The sequence below is a fragment of the Macaca nemestrina genome, chromosome 1, assembly GCF_043159975.1.
Source record: "Macaca nemestrina isolate mMacNem1 chromosome 1, mMacNem.hap1, whole genome shotgun sequence".
NCBI lineage: Eukaryota > Metazoa > Chordata > Mammalia > Primates > Cercopithecidae > Macaca > Macaca nemestrina.
The window spans coordinates 110241357-110247696 of NC_092125.1; the positions used below are offsets into that span (position 1 = coordinate 110241357).

Genomic DNA, 6340 nt, shown 5'->3' on the forward strand with positions numbered 1-6340 from the left:
AAAGGCAATGCCCCTTTTGTCTTGTCCATGTGGGACTCCAAAGAGTCCAGACGCGACAGAAAGGCGGCGAATCCTCTCAGAGTGGGCAGGGGAGGAGATAGAATATGGGAATGGGGCGGTAGAGGGGTGGGATTTCATGAAATTTCCTGATTTAAGGCTATCATGAAGTAGGCCTCTTTGGGAGCTCGGCTCTCCAGTCGCTGGTAAGGGTAACATCCCATCAGCCTCTGGTGAGGTTCAGTCGCGTCCCCCGACTGCATTTGGAGCCAAAGGCAGAACGAGGCCGGCACTGCGGCCTGGCGTCCAGTGACCTAGCGATCTGCATATTCCTCAGGGTGGAAGCACCTGGACTTCAGATGTGAAGGCAATGCGGTCATTACTGCAGTAAGAAAAGCAACTAGGGGAAATGGCACCTTCTTCTCCAACCTTTTTTTGAGACACTCTCGCTCTGTCGTCCAGGCTGGAGTGCAGTGGCGCGATCTTGGATTTGTAAACTATAGTAGAAATGGCTGATCTAAGATTTTCATGATTATATTTTGCCTCTTTCGGCAAGTGTGTGGTTTCCGTAGTGTAGTGGTTATCACGTTCGCCTCACACGCGAAAGGTCCCCGGTTCGAAACCGGGCGGAAACAGGTCTCCTTTTACCTTTAAATTTAGTGAGTTTACTCAAGGTTGAAAAACAGAAAAGTTGTTGAACCTGTGACCTACATTTTACACCTCATCAATCTAGACATATTGTCGACCAGGCTACAATTTCCACTGGTCTGCCAGTAAGAGTACGTCACAGCAGGCCTGCTTAATGTTAGCTTTGGTTCCAGAAATTCCTTAGGGTTCTTTTCATTCTCTTCTATCGCCTGAATTTTCACAGGCTGACACTGAAAGTGGATGACATCTTAGCGCATTTCCTAAGGGTCCCGCTTGGCTTCGCTTTACTCTGATCCAGTTGCAGATCTGGCTGATTTGAGAGACAACAAAACAAAACATTTTTTAAAAAGGTTCTAAATCTGCATCTGGAACTCATAGAGTCAATATTCCAAAATCACACGAATTATGTATATACATTTGCATGCGTACCCCTTCCCCAAATAATCCTCAGCAAACCGGTAAGTGTCCAAACTACTCTCCGGAGGCTTAGGTAATCAACAATTTAGTAAATATAATTCCTAATGTGTAGTGTACACATCCTGTATTGCCCACCCTTCTCTATTGCTTTGTCCCCAAGCGCCCTCAATTTTGCCTAAATGGGTTCCAGGTCATAGCCACCGACTCTCGCTTTGCCTTCTGGCCTCAAGGTAGTGCGCTTCAGCACCATTGCGCCAGGTGAGGCTGCTGAGAACAGCTAAGTGGCCAGCACTAGTGCAGCTGGAGGCCAAGGCCCAGAATCTTCAGGAGTCTGCCCTTTACTCAGGCGAATAGCCCAAGGGCTCTCCTCACAGCTTCCCAACATCCCTCTACAGATTTTTTAAAATATTAGATTTATTAACCTGTAGAGGTGGAGAGAATCAAAGAAATCACAAGATATCTCCGAGGGAAAAAGGAGAGCACCAGGAGTACATCACTTAAGAGTATTGAATCAGCAAGCCAAGGATAGGAAAATGGAATGGATAGGATGACTGCAGGGAATTGTACTGAGGTGGATGCTAACCACTATTTACTGTTAATAGGTTGAGCCAAGCACACTAATGGGGACATAACCGAAATACTTAATAGGGCACTCTTTTGCCCACCATGTGTTTTATAGCATAATTGCTAAATGATGTATTACCCTACTGGTTCTATGAAGCTTCCGGAGCCAAGGAGCCAGAGCATGGGAGCATAAAAATCCTGTCAATTGAAGCCTTGGGCTCTGCACTGCTAAGGCTGGCCCAGAGGCTGGATTGCAAATGCAGGTGCTAGTGTAATGGAATGGATGTTTGTGTTCCCTTCAAATTATATATTGAAGCCTTAACTCCCAACGTGAAAGTATTTTGGAGGTAGGGCCTTTGGGAAGTAATCAGGCTTAGATGAGGTCATGACCATAGGATCTCCATGATGAGATCAGTGTCATTATAAGAAACAGAAGAAAGATCAAAGTGCTCTCTCTCTCTCCACCATGCAAGGACAGAAGGAGAAGGTAGCAGTCTGCAAGCCAGGGAGAGAGCCCTCACCAGGGAACCAAATCAGCTGGCAGTTTGATCTTGGACTTCTCACCCTCTCAAACTGTGAGAAAGAAATTCCTCATGTTTAAGCCATCCAGTCTGTGGTATTTTGTTATGGAAGCCTAAGTTAAGATAGCTGGTTCACCAGGGAATCCACTGGCATGAACCTGTGAAAAGTTTATGACACGTCAAGTAGTTTGCTGCTCCTGGATTTGAGTATTGGCAAGAACTATTAGAGTGATGAGCACAGAGGGAAGAAGGGTACAGAGAATAAGGTATTCATCATTGTATCGTTGTACTGAAGAAATAAAGGGACATTACATGGTTTTAGGCTGAAGTTATGTGCAGATTTCAGCTGTGGAAGGGTTACTTAGCATACAGTGTGGCAAGTGAGTGGTGCGTACTACACTGGCTGTAGGGAGTCCAGTTTTGTTTGTTTGTTTTTGTTTTTGTTTTTTGAGATGGAGTCTTGCTCTTTCACTCAGGCTGGAGTGCAATGGTGTGATCTCGGTTCACTGCAACCTTCGCCTCCCGGGTTCAGGTAATTCTCCTGCCTCAGCCTCCCAAATAGCTGGGAATACAGGCGGGTGCCCCCACGCCCAGCTAATTTTTTTTTTTTTTTTGTAGTTTTAGTAGAGACGGGGTTTCACCGTGTTAGTCAGAATGGTCTCAATCTTCTGACCTCATGATCTGCCTGCCTTGGCCTCCCAAAGTTCTGGGGTTACAGGCATGAGCCACTGCACCTGGCCAGGAGTCCAGTTTTTTTTTGTCTGCTTATGTTAATGGACGCAAGAGCTGATAGATGGAAAAGTGTGGTAATAAAGTGGCAGTAAGCTTGTGGAGTATCCAATAAACCTAAACACTATTTTTTTGAATTGAACTGAAATTGTTGTGTTGTGAAAACGAGAGTTTATCCAAAGAAAGATCTGGCTTGGCAAATAGGATGGATGGTGGTGAGGATAAGTGTGCTAGGCAGGGCTAGAAACAGGTTTTAGTGATCACTGAAACACCCAGGACAGTGCACTACTCTTTGGGAGATGCTGTACTTGGGTCTGATCACTGGGTTTTGAGATAGACGATGGTACATGATGCTGACAGGGAACTCACTGGTGTGTTGAGTTTTAGCATCTGTGACTCTGAGATGCATATGAGGCCTTTGCAAATTTAGAATTTGAGAGTAGAAAGTACAGGTTTGTATTTTAGAAGGTGATTTGGGAATAAATGTAGCTCTGGTTGATACAGATAATATGTGAAGGTTTGTTGGCCAGAGCTGATGTGTGTCTTGGGTGTTGGGCAAAGAACAGAGAACGGTCAAAGCTCTTCCAGGTCAATGTGAAGGGTGATTTCCTTGTTGGGCTCAAGTTTACGACTCAGCCTAGACCTAGCTTGGCCTCTCAGCTAGAGAAGAAGCATGATTCCATGTCACACACACAGCTTCTGTCTTTGAAAAAGTCATAATGACTCCCAGACCCAACATGTGGGGCAAACTCTGGATTTTTCTCTTCAGTTTACTCTCTCCAGGGAAAATTGAGGAAAGAAATCTCTCTACTATTTGAACTTCATCAAAAGACTAATATGTTAATATTTTGACTATCAATATTTCCTTAAACTAGTCTACTCCTTACATAGCTAATACATCAAAGCATGTTAACTTAGGAAATTGGATTCTCCATAACAATGAAATATTGACTGCAAGCATTATTAATCTCTTTATATCACATTTCCTTCAAGTGCTTTATACATCTTCAAGCAGACAAATAACAGTATTATAATGATCACAAGACCGATCATTACTCTTCTGCCAAAAAAACAGCGACAAAAGACTAACTCAGTATACCAACTTTTGTTTCTTCATTATCTCTACCTTGATTCTGTCCTTTTATTTCCTCTTTCCTCTAATTCTAATTTTGCTTCTGCTTCTTATTTCCTCCCTGAATTAGAACTTTACTTACCTAAACTCCCAGTTAGGTTACCTTCTCAGAACCACTAAGGCAGCAGTTTGAGGTTGACAGTTGAAGATTTAGGATTAGAGAAAAGAAACATGAATGAATTTCTGATGTTTTATTATAGGGGTTTGTAATGCAGGTAGAAAGACCTTTTTCAGAGTTAAGAGTTTGATCCGACAAATGAGCTATTTTGATATTTATAACTTTGTCTAGTAAAAGTTTCCTGTAAAAACATTTGCTTTGGATGTCTTTGTTAGCTTTTAGTCGACACTTGAAAAAGCCGCTTGCAAGTTTCTAAGTCTTCCTGGATACTCTTTTCAGCTATCTTCCAGGAAGCTGGTACAGGGAGGCATTGGTGATTCAGTGGTAGAATTCTCACCTCCCACAGGAAGCTGGTACAGGAAGGCATTGGTGGTTCAGTGGTAGAATTCTCGCCTCCCACGCGGGAGACCCGGGTTCGATTCCCGGCCAATGCAAGAGGTTTTTGTTCTTCTCCACAGTTCTTTACCCTGAAGCTCCCAGAAGGAGAGGAGCTGCAGGCGGGGTAGTCACGTCAGAGGTACAAGAGGCCTCCGTGGCCCAAAGAAAGGGGAGGTGTGTGGGGAGGAATCTGCGTAGAGATGAAGGGAGCAGCGGAGACTGCTCCTTGCGCGGGGGTGGCCAGTGGACCCTCCGGGCTGTACCCCAGACACTGTGAACCGAATTTGCTAAAATCGTCAGCCACCTTGGCCCCGGCGTGTTTTGTGGGCCTATCGGTGTTCCGCGAGGGATTCCGTGTGTCTGGCAATGTGCGTCAACAGGTGTTGGCCTGAAATTTGGCCGGATACGGTGGCTCACACCTGTAATCCCAGAACTTTGTGAGGCCGAGGCGGATGGATAGCTTCAGGACAAGAGTTCAAGACCAGCCTGGCTAACATGGTGAAATCCCGTCTCTACTAAAAATACAAAAATTAGCCGATTGTGGTGGCATGCACCTGCTATTCCAGCTACTTGGGAGGCTGACGCAGAAGAATCGCTTGAACCCAGGAGGCGGAGGTTGCAGTGAGCCACTGCACTCCAGCGAGTCCGTCAAAAAAAAAAAAAAAAAAAAAAAGGAGTGAAAGAAGGCAGAAGTGTTGATGGGACAAGGAGATTTCCCAGGAGGCTTGGTGTAGAGGCAGGGGCCGGATCCTGAGAGATGAGATTTTTTTTTTTAAATTATGTAGCAGAATGGGGAGAGAGAAACAGAGAAGCGCATGAAAGAGAGAAAAGCACGAAAATCTCCAGATGTTCAAGAATAAAGCAGAGAAAGTAGTATGAGTGTTTTTACATAAAAAGGATAAGAAGTACAATGGTTGTCAGCAGGCCTTGTGGTCGTGTAGTGGTTAATACTTGTAGTTGTGGTTCCCACAACCTGGGTTCAAATCTGAGTCACAGCAATGTTTTCTATCTTGCGATTGTAGCTAATAGACCTGTCATTTGCTTTGCCTTTAATCCTAGCAGCCTCCAGAGAGCAGAGTAAACTACTGGCCTGGAAGGGCTCCAGCTTCTGGAGTTTAGCCCACTGTGCATAAACTACGGGGGGCGGCCTGACCACAAGGAAAACTTGGACATGCCCTTTGTCTCACAATTGAGCAGAAAAAATTCCCATAGGTGAAGATGCCACCTCTCAAGAGCCCTTTGTCTGTAGCTTCCACTGATGAAATAATGTGGTTATAGTATTTTCTGGTAGAGAAAACAGCTGTATCAGTGGGATTTTTAAAAACACAAAACGAGAACGAGCTTTTAATGAGTTTACAATAAAATCTAAACTACTTGTCATAATCTACACCGGCTTGCCTCCATTCCGCATCCACTAATTTTTATGAGAACAGTAAATTACTACTATTATTATTATTTTTGAGACGTAGTCTTGTTCTGTCACCCGGGCTGGAGTGCCACGGCTCAATCTCAGCTCACTGCAACCTCCGTCTCCCGGGTTCAAGCAATGCGAACAGTAAATAAACTACAGTTCACATAAAGTGCACAAATTTTTAGTGCAATTTGTTTAATTTTGATAAATGTAATCACCCAGCTCAAGTTTTAGAAAATTGCCATCATCTGAGAAATGCCTGTTAGAACCCCTTTCCAGGCAATTCCCACCCTGTGTCCTCTTAGTTAATCGCCATTCTGATGTCTATTCCCATAGGTTACAATTGCCTGTTCTTAAAGTTCTCATGAGTAAATGGACATATCTTTTGTGTCTGGCCTTTTTTCTGCAGTTATGTTCATTATACT

The 6340-nt window shown here is 44.2% G+C and overlaps 2 non-coding genes across 2 annotated transcripts; both read left to right on the top strand.

Moving 5' to 3' along the window:
* Nucleotides 1-559: 559 nt before the first annotated feature.
* Nucleotides 560-632, top strand: TRNAV-CAC (transfer RNA valine (anticodon CAC)). Its single transcript has one exon. It is a non-coding gene; the product is annotated as a tRNA-Val (tRNA).
* Nucleotides 633-4489: 3857 nt separating this feature from the next.
* On the top strand, nt 4490-4560 carry TRNAG-CCC (transfer RNA glycine (anticodon CCC)). Its single transcript has one exon. It is a non-coding gene; the product is annotated as a tRNA-Gly (tRNA).
* The last annotated feature ends 1780 nt before the right edge of the window (nt 4561-6340 follow it).